At 37.0% G+C, this 19194-nt stretch overlaps 2 protein-coding genes and 1 long non-coding RNA gene across 3 annotated transcripts in view; 2 read left to right on the forward strand and 1 right to left on the reverse strand.

The window, feature by feature from the left end:
* Swt1 (Swt1 RNA endoribonuclease) overlaps positions 1–19194 on the forward strand; it is a 275536-nt gene that overhangs the window by 141222 nt on the left and 115120 nt on the right. The gene's annotated exons all lie outside the window — the stretch shown is intronic.
* LOC136975991 (alpha-aspartyl dipeptidase) overlaps positions 1–19194 on the reverse strand; it is a 170361-nt gene that overhangs the window by 50135 nt on the left and 101032 nt on the right. The gene's annotated exons all lie outside the window — the stretch shown is intronic.
* On the forward strand, positions 9923–13216 carry LOC136976032 (uncharacterized). Its single transcript, XR_010880867.1, has 3 exons — positions 9923–10092; positions 12579–12646; positions 12729–13216. It is a non-coding gene; the product is annotated as an uncharacterized lncRNA (long non-coding RNA).

Consider the following 19194-nt stretch of genomic DNA (forward strand, 5'->3'; position numbering starts at 1 on the left):
GATTTTTTTCCAGTTAAACAATTTAAAATTCCGCCCTTATAACATCCCAATGTTTACTATAATCGATTGTTTTTCGTCGTTCCATTCTAATATTTGAATAGGAACGGTCGCAGATTTGATACCGAAAATAAAGTCCAATAATTAACTTAAAAGCTGATAACTAGAATCGGTAGAAAATTTTTCGGGAGACAAATAATTAAATCGATAAATTTTTGTTTAATTAAGTTAAATATTCAATTTTGGGGGTTTTCGCCAGTAAAATATAGAATACGTCGTTGCGTCGATACGAAAAGACACGGCGTGCCACAGTCGAGAGAGTAAGGTTACGCAACTCCGTCATTTTTATGACTATTATTTGTGGATTTCTTTATCCGGTCCCGGGGAAGGGCGAGTACCCCGTTTTCGGCCCTACGCGGACGCCCGGGTCAAAAATTTTTAAAAACTCGCGTATAATAAAAATTATGGCCGACTAAAAATTATCCATAGTGACAATAAGTAAGGTTAAACGAGCTTAAATTCGATAGCCTACAAATTTTATCATTTGCGATATCTTTCTTTTAATAAATCATTTTTTTCCTGATGTTAACTATAAGAAATTGTACCGTTCGCGGCCGAATCGAATTTCGGGAAAAAACGGAGCGAATATTTAAACTCGGCACCCCGGAAAACCACTTAAAACATTTTGCGTCGGCCGGTAACCCGGTATTACGTAATTTTTCTATTCGAACGCCACCGTACCGCCGGTCCGGTAGAAAAAAGGAGCCGTGGCGGAAGGGAATCGAAGCGATTCGACCTCCTCCAGAAGACGGGACGGTCGACGACTACCAATTAATACCGGTCTACTTTTAATGTTTGAAAAGTGATTCGCGACGGGCCCGCGCGTCGGCTACGCGCTGCTTCGGTAACGGTATAGCGCATCGATTTTGCGCTATATCGTTGTCGCAGTAATTAAGTGAATATAATAAGTATATTTTTTAAATTATATTCTTTTGTAAAAATTATATTTAGTTTATTGTTTTCTTAAATTTTTGCCAATAGATAGCGTTACCCGAAAACCAGCAAATCGAATGTAGACAGAAATTAATTTATTTATAAAAATTCGATCGGTATTTTGGGGTGGGATGCGCGACGTTATCTAAGTTAGAAGTATGCGAACGTAATTGTCGAGTTTCGTAGCGATTGGCCGAACGGTCCGCAATGTATAGAGAGCAAATAAACAAACAAATATCTTCATTTATATACGTACGGGTTATCATTAAAGTATCGTAATTATCGCGTATTTATTAAGTATAAATACTTGTTAAAAATAGCATTTGTTTGGTCAATTCGTAATCCCGCGCGCTAAAGTTATTTCAAACGCTAAAACGTGGTAAAATCTCACTTTGCGCTCACCTGGCTTACGTAGCTATTGCCGAAACGCTCTAAAAATGTTTGCAAAGTATAAAAATTTATGTGGAATTTTACTCGGCTTTTTATACATTCCACGTAATCGCAAAACTTGGCAAATTTCGTTTCGGGGAACGTTTCCGTCCAATACAATTATAGGAGATTCCGAGATCGAACGTTTATACCGAAGAGTCTAATAAAACAAAACATCAAATATATTCGATGAAATTTAATAGAAGACAAAAAGTTTAGTTAAAATAAAATCAATGAAATTAATTTGATTGTTAACTTTCCGACTTTATTTCTGCCGGGTAACGTGAAACGGGTTAATAATGTTTGAAAATTAATTTCTACATATTAAATTTCGTAAATGTGTACGAGCTTTAATTATTATAAAGTGGCAAAGAGCTTAATTTGAGCGTAGGGGTGGGTTTATAAAAAATTGTAAATGCTAATAACGAGTAAAATCTTCGTTAAGTCTGATCCATTCCAGATTTGACATACGACTCTCTCTATTTCTCTACCCGCGACCTTTAACCGATAAAATTTAATAGCACGAACGCCCTTCATACACAAACCTTCCTGAAAATTTTCAGAAATTTTCGACAAAAACGACAGGAGTTATTACGCTTTAAAGAGGGCGAACAAAATCGTGCTTCTCACACACTAGCATTCGTACAAACAGAAACCAACAGATTTTTCGACGTTTCAATGTCTCCCGAATCCAAAAATATTAACGATCAGTTTCGAAGTCATTTTTTGGCCCTCCAAGATTTTTACATTTTGGCAATAAACAGAAAGAGTTTTGTCTGTAATCGAAATTTAAAGTAACCTCCCGATCACTAAACACGATTTTTTGTGAATGCGTACATCTCGGCAAACCCGATGTCGTGACGAAGACGGAAATTCGAAATTTTCCCGGGCCCCGCGAAGTTATAAAGCGCCATTGCGAGTGTGACATTCTGGGCGGTTATCCAGCGGACGATGTCGTTATTGGTTGATTATTCGTGATGTATCCAGAATGGTGAGAAGTTTGAATATTTAAAAGTGACCGGATTTAGTAATAAGACAGTGGTTTGAAATGCAAAACGAGATATTTAAGAATTCGCACACGGCGGAGAAAATCCTTCGAGAGTATTCATTAGCGTTTAGCTACGTAGGAGACTGCTATATCGTTATACAAAACAAATTCAAAATCTAAAACATTTTGTTGGTCTTTCTCCAAATCTTATATTTTTTTAAATTAACACAGTGATATTTATCGGCTTTGAGTGATAAAATTATATCAAACACTCGTGTAACACTCGGTAAGTTGTAGAAAACGGAACTTCTAAAATTAATAAAGTTTCCACAGACAATGGATAACAGTTGACAACACGCGACAATTTCTTAGTTTTTCGACTGTTATATCGAAGCGATGTATTTGTCGCCGCGTTTTCCTGCGATTTTACAGAAAGACGAGTCAAAGACGAAATGTTTTTGGAGGTGGATTGGTAGGATCTTCGGACGAAGACCTCCAATTCGAGACAGGTAGAGACAAATAATCCTCCGCAGGATGCAGACGTTAGCGGGCTTCCGGCGCAATCGTCGGAATATCCAAAGGATCCAGAAGTTGGAGGACTTCCGTCAGAGTTCTCGGAAATTCAAAACCATCCAGACGTCAGTGGGTTTTCCTCGAGGTCCTCCAGACATCATCCCGAGCGTATAGAGCGGGACAATCCCAAGATATATTGGGACAAGACCGAGGTAGCGGGATTGAGAAAGGCTTTCGTTAAGTACGAAGAGGAGTTGGAGGTGAAAGCAAATTTCCAGCGCGCAATGTTCGGAGGTCCTCCGCAAAGTAAGAAGTTGAAGATAAACCCGAACTTCTCTCGTTGTTGCTTCGGTAGGGCCTAGAAATCCAAAACTCGTTTCTCTTACGAACGGCCTTTCGACTAAGTGCCATTTTGACAGATTACGCATTCGCTTAATTGGCTTCATTCATCGACGAAATATTTAAACTTAAATTTATTTTTACAGACCAGGCATGCGGGCTGCTAGTATAGCCGAAGCTGTAAGGAAGGAATTTAAAGATTTTTAGAAACAATTTGTCGATTGTTTCGAGAGAATGAACGAAAATCTACGAAACTGTGGGACGGATCTCGGTCGTTAATTGTGAAACGGAGATTACGTAACCGATCTGTGAATCTCGGACTAGATAATAATATTTGGATTTGACGAATACCCCGGATGTGACAGTTAACATCGGATTCGACTTTAAATCACGGACGTGACGGGATGGCGATTCGTAGAAGGACTTAGTTCGAGTCGAAGAAGCCGAAGTCACTCCCGATAATTGTTTAAAGATTTTATGTGCTGAGTTTATCGTCATTACGATTTAACATTGGTTAAAGAACTGATCTTAATAACGTTATGAATAAACTGTAAAATCATTAATATTTACTCCATTCGCATATCGTATATACAGGAATTGTATTTACTAATTAATAATACGCGAATTAACTTATAAGTGCATTCTTTCATTTACGCTTCATTCACAGTTATATTAAACTAGCAGATAGGCCCGGCGTTGCTCGGGCAAAAGTAATGATAGCGAAGATTAAGATTATTACGTTTTAGTCACAGAAGAAAAAAAGTAATTTTATCAACAAACTAAATATTTCTAATGAAAGGTCGAATTTGAAAATCGAATATTGTAATATTGTTCGATTTTCACGACGTGTTCTGATTATATCGTTCGATTTTCATCGAATGTTCTGAAGAAGAAGGGTCGAGAAAAACCGAATTAAATTTGAAAATCGAATATGTTCTAACATATTACTGTACTTTTTTTTTCCTCCAGCGCCCCTAAATCTTGCACGTCGCCTTCTCTTGTTTTCCATTGTTACTTAACACTTCTATTGATACTTAACACTTCCATTGTTGATGGAAGTGTTAAGCCTTAATCCTGTCCCTCTCCCCGTGGGAAGAAATTTCGAAAAATCCCTTCTTAGTGTGCGTTTTTGTGACGTACCATAACTATGTACCAAATTTCACTATTCTACTCTAAATTTCTCTTTCTACTCTTAACCGTTTGGGCTCTTAACATTTTCATTGTTACGTAACACTTCCATTGTTAACACTTCCATTGTTGACACTTTCATTATTACTTCACACTTCCATTGTTGCTTCACACTTCCATTGTTACTTAACACTTCCATTGTTGATGGAAGTGTTAGGACTTAATCCTGTCCCTCTCCCCCGTGGGGAGGAATTTCGAAAAATCCCTTCTTAGCGTGCCTGCTCGTGACGTACCCTACCTATGTACCAAATTTCAACTTTTAACTCCTAACCGTATGGACACGTCTCGATAATGTATATAGAAGCTTTAATCCCGTCCCTCCCCCCGTGGAGAGGAATTTCGAAAAATCCCTTCTTAGTGTGCGTTTTCGTGACGTACCCTAACTGTGTACCAAATTTCAACTTTCAACTCCTAACCGTTTGGGCTCTGCACTGATTATTATTATTATTATGTTGGGTTAAGTGAGATATACTCGGTTAACACCGGTGGCTGTGTACTATGCCGGACCAAAGTCAAGGCATAGTAACCAAAACAGAAATTAAAGAAAGTGTATCAGTGTGTGTGTCTGTATTCAGGAATTTTCTCACAATATGACATGTATTCAATATAGTGGCCTTCTGTAGTGTGATGTATGTGTTTCTATTCAATTGTAATGTGCCCAGGCTTTTGTGTAGTGTGTGTGGTATGACACCTGTAGAGGAGAGAACAACAGGTACAATAAGCACCCTATCCATCCTCCACAGATGCCTTATTTCCTGGGCGAGTTCTGTGTACTTGCTAATTTTTTCAGCACATGCGTTTTGTATATTGTGAGTGTTTGGAATGGATATGTCTATAATGTATGTGATTTTATTGTGTTCGTCAATGAGTGTGATGTCTGGTCTGTTGTGGTAAATTGTTTTATCTGTGATTATGGCTCTGTCGTAGTACATTTTGTGCGTGTTGTTTTCCAATACTGTCTGTGGAATGTATTTGTAGTATGGTTCGTGGATGTCTACTAATTTGTGTTTCCTTGCAAGCTCTTGGTGTATTATATTTGTTACTTGATTATGTCTGTGTAAATAATCTGTTTGTGCCAAGAGCTTGCAACCAGAGGTGATGTGTTGTATAGTTTCTGGCATGATGTGACATTTTCTGCATGTGTCATTTGTGAGTGTTGCATCTTGAGTATGTGTTTTCTGTAGTTTTTAGTATTTATGACCTGATCCTGTATGGCAATCATGAATCCTTCCGTCTCCCCAAAGAGGCATCCCCGAGCTAACCAGCTGTTTGACGCAGTTTTGTCAACAAAATCATGGGCCAGATCGTAAGGATGCCTGCCATGGAGTGCCTTTCGAGCCCACGATGGCTTAATGGTGTCTATGCTTTTTATATGTTGCGTTGTGTCCATATGATGTGAGTGTAAGTTTAATGGTGTGTTATTCGAGTCTGCTAGAGTTACTGCTTTATGTAATTGTGATGTTTCTTGTTTTTTGTAGAAAAACTCTCGCAGTGACTGTATTTTTTTGTAGTGAAGGTTAACTATGTCAATCAGGCCACGTCCGCCATCTTTACGTGGAAGGGTTAATCTTTTTGTGGCGGATTTAGGATGATGTTGTTTATGCTTAGTAAGTGTTGTTCTTGTTTTCCTTTAGAGTTGCTCAAGATCTGTGTGAGTCCAATGTATAACTCCAAAAGAATATGTGAGTACTGGGATGACATATGTGTTTATTGCTTTAACTGTGTGTTTTGCATTTAACTGTGTTCTGAGAATAGCATTTAACCTACTTTGGTATTCTTTAATTAATTTTTGCTTTATTTGTGCATGTTCTGTTAGTTTGGCCTGTTGGAATCCTAAATACTTGTAGAACTCGCCCTCTTCCATAGATTCAATAACGTCTCCATTTCCAAGTGCAAAATCTTCTTTCTTCATTATTATTATTATTATTATTATTATCAACTCGTCTCGATTATATATATAGATGTGTTATTCAGAGATCTTCGCTTTTATTGGAATATTCTCGTTTGGATGTTTCGTATTATAAGTATTATAAAAGATTCTTACACGGAAGCTGTTTAGGGCACGCGATATTTCACGAAATTAAGATATTTTGGTACGAAAAGACTAAGAAACACAATTTAAACTTACTTTAAAATTAAATTGGACATAATGGAAAATGAACAAAACGCGGGAATAAGACTCGAACTCGCCAATTAAAGTATTTAGAAACATTTACCGTATTTTACGGACTATAAGACGCACTTTTTTCTTCGAAAAATTGCCTTCAAAATTCAGGTGCGTCTTATACTCCGTAAAATACGGTATTTCGATTCAAAATTTGGCCGAATTAAACGAGCGTAAGTTTTTTTTTTTTTTTTGAAATTATAGACTCGCATTTTTCAAATGTAATTTTTCGAGTCTTTCTTCTCCCTTTTGTTTAATGTAAGTCTCTATAACTTCAAATGAAGAGAATCTTTGGGATAGGTCGTTACGTATGACTCGGTGCAAAGTATTTTGTGATTACCCGAAAGGACCACCAGAGGGCTAGAAGCAGTTAAAAATGCTACGAGACGCGGTAGATATTGTGAAATTCTTTAGCGTCACTTTTATTGTCAACCATCGGATGAGCCGATCTATACCGGGCGCGAGACTACGATAACCTTACTCGAATAAAGTGATCGATTTTAAATTCTAAAGTATAAGAAAATTTGTTTGGAACATTATTTTTCGAATTTGGAACGAATTCAAATATTCGTTCGAATTCGTTTATTTTGGATTTATTGTTTTTGGGTTACCCGAACAGTGGAAACGATAAAAATATTTATTAATTTCCAAAATGTATACTATATATGCCATTATTTACTTTCCTTTTTTATTATTTACACTTTATACTGACTAAAACTAACTTTCTCCTCCTTTTCCCTGGGAGAATTGAATTTTCAAAAATCTCTTATTAAGTTATTCCTTCGGTATTAGGGGTCCATCTATCGTAAACGTAATTAAATGGTAGCAGAGATTTGCAAAAGTACATCGCTGTACACGGCAGGAGGGAGATCGTAAACTGTTGGCCTAATTAATGGATGGATCCGTGTTGGCTCTTTTAACGCGTCGTGATTAATTAATCTTTGGCTAAGCCTAACCTGGCTACTTTTATAGTTACGGGGCACGACCGTTAAAGGATCCATTAAAGCGACCGATTTAAATTGCTCGAATCCCGATTTTTAAATTACAGAAAAAATTTGGCAGCCTTGTAATCAATTGTGGTCGCATTAAGACGGAATTAAAATTTGGCTTACTCTTTCTTTTGATTAAATTATCTGCCGACGTGATTTAATCGAGTTGGTAACTTTTTGATTTCAACTTTGATAAGAAAGGCATCTCGATTATAATTGTGTGCCTAGTTTGGAAAAATGACGGACAATTTGGGAATGTTTCCGACACTCGATCGTCCGTATTAGGCACAGTCGGATGGCTGCCATTTCTAACAGTTTTCTCTCGCTATTCTAAGCGCGAGCAACATTGTCAACAAATAGAACACAAAGAGAATATAGAGTTAACCTATCAGAAAATAAAAGGAAAAAGCTTAATGCTATCGAAAGTTTATTTACACAAAAAATACAGATGTCTCGTAACGAAACAACAGTTTCTGAATATACACGGAAACAATATCACGATCAACGGCCCAGAAATATTTTGGCATCATTATAACATGCCGAAGGTAGGTTTAGCCGTTGCCGAAATCGGCCGAATATACGGGAAGTCGACGTACGAAAAGGTCCATTGTGACTAGGGAATTCGACCCCGGTCGTTATTTCTAATCCCGGGATTTCGGGATTATTTAGTAGCGTTTGTTGGCGCAAACGCTACTAAAATCCGCTGGCAAAACGAGATGGCTGACACATTGACGGGTAAAACGCACTGAGCGCTAGGCGGGAAGATCTCACCCCGCATTCTTAAGTCTACAGTTACGTGACATACCTGACACGTGTGACAGTGCTGTGGACTGTACTGTACATCGATGCTAGATAACTTAAACACACCTGACACGCGTTACAATTTTGTTTAATCGACTACAGAGTGTATTCGATCCTTAGAAGCTCTAAATTTTAATATAGACGAGTTCTCGAGCATATTATTTGTGTTCGTTATTTAATTTAAATTGGATGCAACAACTAGAGGCTGGTGGGAGCGCTGGCTTAAGGGTGACGATATTCCTCCGTCGAATGACTTATTAGAATTTTTGAAGGGTCGTGTTAGAACTCTACGGCCAACCAAAAGTGCTCTCGACTGCGCCAGAAAATCGATTGGCGCCCGCAAAAATGCAAAAATGAAGTATATTTCCAGGTAAAGTGAGAACTGCTTGCCTATCATTTTAGTTCAAAATACAAGAAGTTTTATATCGAAATGATAGGCAAGCAATTCTGTTAAGAGCGCTGGCACTGAACGTTTCGCTTCGTGCAGTCTATCTTGCAACTTTTTTAAAATAATGTCAATCCCGAAAATCCCGGGATCAGGAAAACTTAATCCCGAAAATTTTGGGACTAAAATGTGGTCGGGATCCCGGGATCAAATCCTTTAATTGTGACGATAAAGTAAGGCTAATGTAGCGAAAGGCGTAAATGTGAAAACGAAAACGGAGAGCAAACAATCGAAGATGTCGAACAGATGCCACGTTAAATGTTCATTTATTCTTTACATTACTCTTTTATATTCAGTTTATATTGATTTCTTTCGTTTTTAGTATTAAACACTACATTTATTATCTGTAAAATGTGTTTTTGGGACGTATTTTGAAGAGTCTAGAACGAATTAATTGGATTTACATCGATTCGTATGGAAATAATTGCCCGGGTTTTCGTGGGTTTCGGATTTCGCCGATTTTTTCGGACGGATCATCGACGAAAACCCAGGTATCACTGTATTATCTTTTTTAAAAAGCTAAATACAGAGCAAATTTATTACCAAAAAGCTCGATTTAGTTCTTTAACGAAGCGCATTAGAAGGGATTTTTGGAAATCCCCTCGTAGGAGAGGCAGAGGGTTAAAATAGTTACGCGAACATTTTTTATCCGACGGTTTAGTCACCCGACCGGGGCGGATTTTTTTTTTTAAAATCTTTTTTCCTCTCGCGATCACCGAGAGGGGTTTTCAGTCAGCCCACAAGGGGCTGCCGGACGGCGAGGGACGGGACCCGACCGTCCCGAAAAATTTCTGGAGTTTTTCCACCCGTCCGGATTTCCGGTTTGGACGAAAGCTGCCGACTCGGTCGCACGATCCCGAGAATTATTATTATTATTTAAATTTATAATTCGATAATCACGTTTTTGCATTTTTTTGTGCCTGGCAATCGTGGAATTAAATTGTATGAAATTTTGCAAAATAAAAAAATTTCATCTTATTAAATTTGAGCAAAAAGTAAATAATTTAAATTTTTGAAGCGGCGAGAAAACGTATTTACAAAAATAAATTTTATTTTTGTAATTGGCAACACTAGGCGAAAAAGAAGATGGCGGACGAGCGGCGTGTTCCGTACGTGAAGAAGCTTCCGTTTAAATATCGTCATCCGAGAGTGTACGCTTACACGTTGACGACGATCGCGATAAGTATTCTATTCAGCAAGCCCATCTACGATGCCTTTATTTTTCCACGTCTGGAAGTAAACAAAGGTAAACACCAACCTATGGTAATCGATGATCTATTAACCGTAGCTGATGAACAGATTTAAATAGGCACTAGTGCAGTTTAGGGAGTACGGCTATTTGAGAGGTTTTCGTCTATAAAATTAATCAAATCTAGACCGATTTCACTGGAATATTTCCAAAACACGTATAGTTTGTTGGAAATGATCGATATAAAATATGCTACGAACAAAAATCGTCGGAATACTTATCGAATGTACCCCGTTCGAAAACGCCATTGCTTAAGCTTGTTTTCGTCGCGGAGTGTCACATCGGACGGGACGCGTACGAAGCGTGTCACGTGACATTTGTCGGCGCTATTCGGTCACGTGACTACTCATCTCTGACGTGTTTCCCGAGAACTTATTCCAGTGTTCGCCAACGTGGGCCCACGCCCCACGAGGGGGCAATTCGAAACTCATCCAGAGTTTAAGTTAACCGTATAGCCGCTGTATGCCATATTTATTGTAAATATTGATTTAAGTTAGTTTTAATTTTCTTTGTTTCCCTTTCCTTCTAGAACTTTCCTTTATAACCTTTTCCCTTGGGGTGGAATTAACAATTCTGGGAACCACTGAGAACAAAGAGATGAACAAGGCCCTGAGGCCGGTGAAAGAGGAGAAAGAACATTCTTTGCCCAGACCTCGAGGTGGGCAGACGTGAGTTGTGGTGTTCCAGGTCGCATTTGGCAATGACTGGAAAGTGCAAGAGACTTTGATGAAAGGATTGGGTTTTATTGTGGTTACAATAAAACAGTGTGACAATTAAGTGCAAGAAAAAACTTCAACAAACACGGCAACGAGAGACCATCCAAAAGAGTTCAACATATATGTTGGGGGGCATAAGAATTTTAGAAAGGCTTAGGTGGGACACAGCACAAAAAAGGTTGGGAAACACTGACTTATTCTTTTTGCGAAGAATTCGCTGAACTTTGGAGACGTCACGTGATAGATCATAATATACTATTAAATTTTTTTTGTTATTAGAAACTGCTTATTATTATTATTGACTGTATGAAGCGACAAAGTAAAACCGCTGGCTAACGATAATAATTCTATCATGATATATATATTATGATGATAAATATTAGTCAGATGCAACATAAGATGTCTAATGTCTTGATGTAAATAAATATAATTCAATTTTGTTTAAGACACGAAAGAGATTAGATCATTTAAAACAGCAGGATTATTAGTTATATATCACATTATTATATGTTATATGATTTTAATCATATTTAGAATGGAATGATGTTTTAATATTTCTATCACGTGATGTCTCCAAAGTTCAGCGAATTCTTCGCAAAAAGAATAAGTTCTCGGGAAATACGTCAGAGATGAGTAGTCACGTGACCGAATAGCGCCGACAAATCTCACGTGACACGCTTCGTACGCGTCCCGTCCGATGTGACACTCCGCGACGATAACGAGCTTAAGCAATGGCGTCTTCGAACGGGGTACATTCGATAAGTATTCCGGCGATTTTTGTTCGTAGCACATTTTATATCGATCATTTCCAACAAATTATACGTGTTTTGGAAATATTCCAGTGAAATCGGTCTAGATTTGATTAATTTTATGGACGAGAACCTCTAAAATAGCCTTACCCCCTAAACTGCACGAGTGTCTTTAAATATTCCATTATCGATAGTATCTTAATCCAATTAGATGAAAGTAAAATTAAATTGTGAAAAGTGATTGGATGTTAAAATTAGCAAGATAATGTGATTGGTGGTAAAGACGTTCTTCTCTCCGACGGTGTCCACTCGGTCTCGTGCGGTCGACTCTTCTCCGTCTCCCTCTGGGACCGACCCTTACTTTTCCCACCTGGTTTTTATAAGTTTGAAGGCAAGTCTGCGGCTCCGAACCGAGATTTGCCACTCCTAGATCAGTTAAAAAGTCGAAGGAACCGCACCCGTACTCGTCACCCTCCGCCGGGTATTTGCTTCCCGAGTTTTTGGCATTCGCCGGCCTCGACCTCTGGTTCGTGAACGGTCGGACGGACGTTGCTCGAACAATCGACCTCCGTTAGTCGGTATTTTTTGTTCTCTGTCGGAATAGTCCGTCCGTCTTTCGCTAATCTCGAAAACAAAGTTAAGTGGACTAAATTCGACGTGGCGAGTGGAAAGCTTACGCGCGATTGACTACGTAAGAACATCCGGTCCGTGGAAAATTTTTACCGAAAGGAGTTAGTTAGACGACTGGCACGACTCTGTTGTTAAAGAAAAAGTACGACGTATAGGGGCGAGTGGCCACTAATTTCGGGTGGAGAAAATATATTTTAAATTAAATTAAAACCGCCGTTGTCTTCCTGCCGGGCTGCAATTTGCAATGTTTAATGTCGCGATAAATAATTGCCGGTTAATATTAGGATATTTAGGACGGTTCCTAATTATGCATAAAATAAATAAAATTGTCGATTAATTATAATAATGTAATTTAAAGAATTTGACAATTTTATATTATCTTTTGCAGAGAAATATGAGAAATTGCGAGAAAGGAAAGAAGCAATTAGATGAGGACGACGATGGTTCTTAAAACTGGTACGATGTAAATTAGACCGAGAGTTTATTTTCTTGGTAATAGTAATATTTAATAAACACCTTAACCTTTTATATAATGTAGATATGCCGAACGAACTGCCGGATTACCAGAATGTCTGTTGTTCGATTAGAAATGAAACGAATATTCAAATACCAGAATAGAAATTGTTGGGAATGGACAAATGATGATTATAGATGGAATAGATACTCTTACAATTTAAAATCTTTGGATTAGAATAACGAATATAAATTAAAGAATTCGAAATACTGTAATGCCCTGTATAATTTTGTGTATTTACATATTTATTCCATTCGTTTTGCCGTAAAATATAGTCTAGAAAAATACACCGGTCGTTTGTTTATACAAAAATTATTGTATTAACTAACTATTATTACCGTTTATTTCGTTAAGTCGTAACACCTACGTAATACGACGGCATAAAAGTAATTTTATTGTTTGGTACCGGCATTTTGTAATATGATTTTAATAAAATATTTGTACGTTTAGATTAAATAAAAATTTCGAGTACGACGGCTAACCGATCGAATCTTGCGAAATCTGCATAGTCACGATATTGCGTTTAATTTTATTTCTTTATGCACTTTATAAATATATACACTCAAACCTATTTTTGTACGATTTGTTTTGTGTGATTTTTTTGTGTGCGGTATATGAATTTCAATCAAATTGGTATACTGCACAAAAATAATTGCACAAAACACATTGCACGTATAAAAAATTGCACAAAAAAAGACCGCACAAAAACAGGTTTGAGTGTAAATAATAATTTTTGAAGATTTTTAACAATCATTTTTCAATAATTGTCTAAACTATAGCTTTACTGCTAATTAAACATTTAATAGAAAAATTTAATCTAGTGAATACATTTTATCCAATAATGGCAATTTGGATAAAAAATTTTTTTCTAGTTTTTTTTATGGTTTTAACACTGATGACAGAATTTTCTAAAGAGAATACTGTACTTTTGCATTGTACAATAAAACACAATTTAAAAGTATAACCCACCCTTAAATCTAATTTTTTCATAGTTTGAATTAGTGAGTAATTTCGCCATAAATAAACCAAAGATAATTGCTTTTCGTATGTCTTATAATCCCTTATAATAAAATAAGTTTATTAACATTGAAGTCTGGTTTGATATTTCAATTAATATTTCTGGTAAAAATATCTTTAAACTCTTTGGTAAATTCATATTTGTGTGTGCAAAGCTTACGATTTTTAAAGATTGTCTTATGGTAATTTGTCTATTATTGAAAATTATGTTACTTTCCATTGTAAATGTACCGATGCACAAACTGATTATACTTCTCATAAATATGGCATTAAAATTAATATAAAAATAAATTTTCCCACCAACGTCAAAAAGGTGTCCCTTATGCTATAAATGTAAAGATTTGCAAAACGGTAAACGCTCGATTTAACAGACAAAACATATTCTACAGGAAAAATTTAACCTTTTTCACAGATAGTGTATGCTAAAAGATTGGAACAAATTAATGAGTATAAAATAGATTATCCAATGCATATAAAATTTACTTGTATGTCGTAAATTATGTAAGATATATATTAACTAGCAGGTAGGCCCGGTGTTGCTCGGGCAATAGTAATGATAGCGAAGATTAAGATTATTACGTTATAGTCACAAAAGAAAAAGAGTAATTTCATCAACAAATTAAGTATTTCTAAAGAAAAATCGAATTTGAAAATCGAATGCTCTAATATTGTTCGATTTTCATGTGTTCTGATTATATCGTTCGATTTTCATCGAATGTTCTAAAGAAGAAAGGTCGAGAAAAACCGAACTAATCTGTTTAAATTTGAAAATCGAATATGTTGTAACATATTACTCTTTTTCTTTTTTTTCCAGCGCCCGTAAATCTTGCACGTTGCTTTCTCTTGTTCTCCATTGTTACTTAACACTTTGGTACTTAAATCTGGTACCCTAACTGTGCACCAAATTTCAACTTTCAACTCCTAACCGTTTTAGCGAATATTAAGATTATTACGTTATAGCCAACCTTACTTGTTTTCACACAATGCAAGAATTGGGTCCCTCTGTTTCCGGACTAATTAGAGAATTCTTAGATGGGTCTAAAAATATGTTAGATTTCCCGCAAAAACGAAAAAATTGCATCTGCGTCTTGCAAGTCGCTTTCTCTTAACACTTCCATTGTTGATATTTCCATTGTTGACACTTCCATTGTTGATGAAAGTGTTAAGCCTTAATCCTGTCTCTCTCCCCCGTGGGGAGGAATTTCGAAAAATCCGTTCTTAGTGTACGTCCTCGTGACGTACCCTAACAGTGTACCAAATTTCAACTTTCAACTCCTAACTGTTTGGGTTCTGCACTGATTAATAATAATAATAATAATAATAGCAATTATCAGATAGACATCATTCATCAGTTAATCCAGAGTTATCCAATACGACTGTTGAGACTAGTAAACAATACTCATCTGGAAACCTTTTAAGAAGAGGAAAAGGGAGGAGAACAGGAACTACTTGCACTTAAAGTGCATCTAATGCAATAAAGGGGTGGAAACAGATACCTTCTTTTCTGTGGGTTACGGATGAGGTATTTTTTACTCTGATGTAAAATCGTGCAGAAATAAAATAATAATAATAATAAATACCGGCTCGGATGTCGCCCGGGTTAACAAGGTCCGCGTTCGTGGGTTAGGCAGAGGCTCACGTTCGAAAAATAGGCCACAGTCTCCCTTGGTTACCGGTGGCGAAAGCAGCACCGGCCCAAGCATGGTTACTGCAATGCCCTCAACAGATGTGAGGAACCAACCTAGCCTTGGTGTTTCTGTGGCAATGCATCCACAGACCACAAAGGCTGGAAAACCACGCCAACGGATGAAATGGACAGTAGAAATGAACAAGTTTATCATCCGTACTTATTACACCATCACAAAACTCGAAACAAACATGACAGCATACAGACAACAACTACACCATAGATTCACACAACAATATCCTCACCTCACTGTCACCGAACAAAGGGTTGTTGATCAAAAAAGAACAATTATACACAACAACCTTATCTCACAAACAACACTTGAACTTATCAAACAACAGGTTGCTGATCAAATACATCAACAGACAGAAACATCTAACATTAATGAAGATCATGTAACCTGTCAGGATAATCCAGCAACAAGCACTGATTACAGCACACACACAACAACTACCACTAATGATACTACAGACACTTCCTCATTCATCACTGATAACATAGACATAGATTTAGTTAATACGCTCTCACTTATATTTCAGGAAACACTCACTAAATATACAGGTACAGATCCCACACAACGACCACGAATACCAAAAATCAACACGTCAAAGGAAGTAGGAAAAACACTAAATTATGTAAACACTCACTTACTACCACACTACATTCATTCAATTTCTACACTCTCAGACATTCATACATTAGTTTATGCTGGGGCAGTCACAGTAGTGACACACCATGGACTGAAAGTACAATCACAGACAAATACACAGAAAACACAATTCTATAACAAGCCTGCCTGGCAGAGAAGAATAGAAACACAAATAAATGACATTAGACAGCAATTAGGCAGGCTGACACAATACACTAAAAGCAACATAACACCCAAATTAAGGAAACAGCTCAAAAACATTTTCAAGAAAATAAAAACACACACAAAACACGAACATCACAACACACGCATTACAGAATACATTGATACACTAAAACAAAAACTTGCTGCCAAAGCACGTAGACTCAAACGATACAAAACATGTACACTACGAAAACAACAAAATAAATTATTTACAAACAATGAAAAACTCTTTTACAGACAAATTAATAACAATGCAAACACTGATACACAGCACAGTGGCACACCAACAGAAGAAGAACTCACAACATATTGGTCTTCTCTTTGGTCCAGTGCTGTCACGCACAATGCTGATGCAGGCTGGATCGAGGAGGAGAACAGAAACTTGCACAACATACCAACTATGCCCTGTGCTGAAATAAACATACATGATTTCCAATACACTGTTAACAGAACACGCAACTGGAAGACACCTGGTGTAGACAACATTCACAATTTCTGGTACAAAAAGTTTACATCACTGCACCAGGAACTAGCCAAACACCTAACACACATCATCATCAATCCACTAGACATGCCAAATTTTCTTACTCAGGGCATCACCTACATGAAACCTAAAAACAACAATACCACAGACCCCACACAATACAGACCAATTACATGTCTTCCAACACTCTACAAATTATTGACATCCTGTATTGCAAACAAAATATACAAACATGTTGAAGAACATGACATTCTTACAGAACAACAAAAAGGTTGTCATAGAAACCACAGGGGATGCAAAGAACAGTTACTCATAGATTCAGTCATTCTACGGCAAGCACACAAACAACACAGAAACATACACATGGCATATATAGACTACAGAAAAGCATTCGACAGTGTTCCACACAGTTGGCTGCTACATATTCTACACATGTACAAAATACATCCATCACTCATTGCATTCTTCCAAAACACTATGCAGCACTGGAGAACAACACTACATCTCAGGGTTAGTAACACTTCCATACAAACAAACCAAATTTTTATTAGGCGAGGAATTTTTCAAGGAGATTCCTTGAGTCCTCTCTGGTTCTGCTTAGCCCTGAACCCATTATCCAACATGTTAAACAACACGCAATATGGTTACAATATCAGACACGAAAAAACAACACAGTTTACACTGTCACATCTCATGTACATGGATGACATAAAACTTTATGCATCCACACAAAAACAACTTCATCAACTCCTACAAATCACACATTCATACACCAAGGACATACAAATGGAATTTGGCCTAGATAAATGCAAAACAGTTCACATAGAAAAAGGAATCCTGAAGAAAGAAGATTTTGCACTTGGAAATGGAGACATTATTGAATCCATGGAAGAGGGCGAGTTCTACAAGTATTTAGGATTCCAACAGGCCAAACTAACAGAACATACACAAATAAAGCAAAGATTAATTAAAGAATACCAAAGTAGGTTAAATGCTATTCTCAGAACACAGTTAAATGCAAAACACACAGTTAAAGCAATAAACACATATGTCATCCCAGTACTCACATATTCTTTTGGAGTTATACATTGGACTCACACAGATCTTGAGCAACTCCAAAGGAAAACAAGAACAACACTTACTAAGCATAAACAACATCATCCTAAATCCGCCACAGAAAGATTAATCCTTCCACGTAAAGATGGTGGGCGTGGCCTGATTGACATAGTTAACCTTCACTACAGACAAATACAGTCACTGTGAGAGTTTTTTTATGAAAAACAAGAAATATCACAATTACATAAAGCAGTAACTCTAGCAGACTCGAATAACACACCATTAAACTTACACTCACATCATATGGACACAACACAACATATAAAAAGCATAGACACCATTAAGCAATCGTGGGCTCGAAAGGCACTCCATGGCAGGCATCCTTATGATCTGGCCCAGGATTTTGTTGACAAAACTGCGTCAAACAGCTGGTTAGCTCGGGGATGCCTCTTTGGAGAGACTGAAGGATTCATGATCGCCATACAGGATCAGGTCATAAATACTAAAAACTACAGAAAACACATACTCAAAGATGCAACACTCACAAATGACACATGCAGAAAATGTCACGTCATGCCAGAAACTATATAACACATCACTTCTGGTTGCAAGCTCTCGGCACAGACAAATTATTTACACAGACACAATCAAGTAGCAAATATAATACACCAAGAGCTTGCAAAGAAACACAAATTAGTAGACATCCACAAACCATACTACAAATACATTCCACAGACAGTATTGGAAAACAACACGCACAAAATGTACTACGACAGAGCCATAATCACAGATAAAACAATTTACCACAACAGACCAGACATCACACTCATTGACAAACACAATAAAATCACATACATTATAGACATATCCATTTTAAACACTCACAATATACAAAATGCATGCACTGAAAAAATTAGCAAGTACACAGAACTCGCCCAGGAAATAAGGCATCTGTGGAGGATGGATAGGGTGCTTATTGTACCTGTTGTTCTCTCCTCTACTGGTGTCATATCACACACACTGCACAAAAGCCTGGGCACGTTACAATTGAATAGAAACACATACATCACACTACAGAAGGCCACTATATTGAATACATGTCATATTGTGAGAAAATTCCTGAATACAGACACACACACTGATACACTTCTTTAATTTCTGTTTTGGTTACTATGCCTTGACTTTGGTCCGGCATAGTACACAGCCACCGGTGTTAACCGAGTATATCTCACTTAACCCAACATATAATAATAATATTATTATTATTATTATCAACTCGTCTCGATTATATATATAGATAATGAACTTAATGACATTTTAATATATGTTTTTAAAACACGATCGATTTAATGGACTCTCGGCAAGTGGACACCTTTCCCCAATTAGTCTTAAG

Source organism: Centruroides vittatus, unplaced genomic scaffold (genome assembly GCF_030686945.1).
Source record: "Centruroides vittatus isolate TY-2023 unplaced genomic scaffold, ASM3068694v2 contig_392, whole genome shotgun sequence".
NCBI classification, from domain to species: domain Eukaryota; kingdom Metazoa; phylum Arthropoda; class Arachnida; order Scorpiones; family Buthidae; genus Centruroides; species Centruroides vittatus.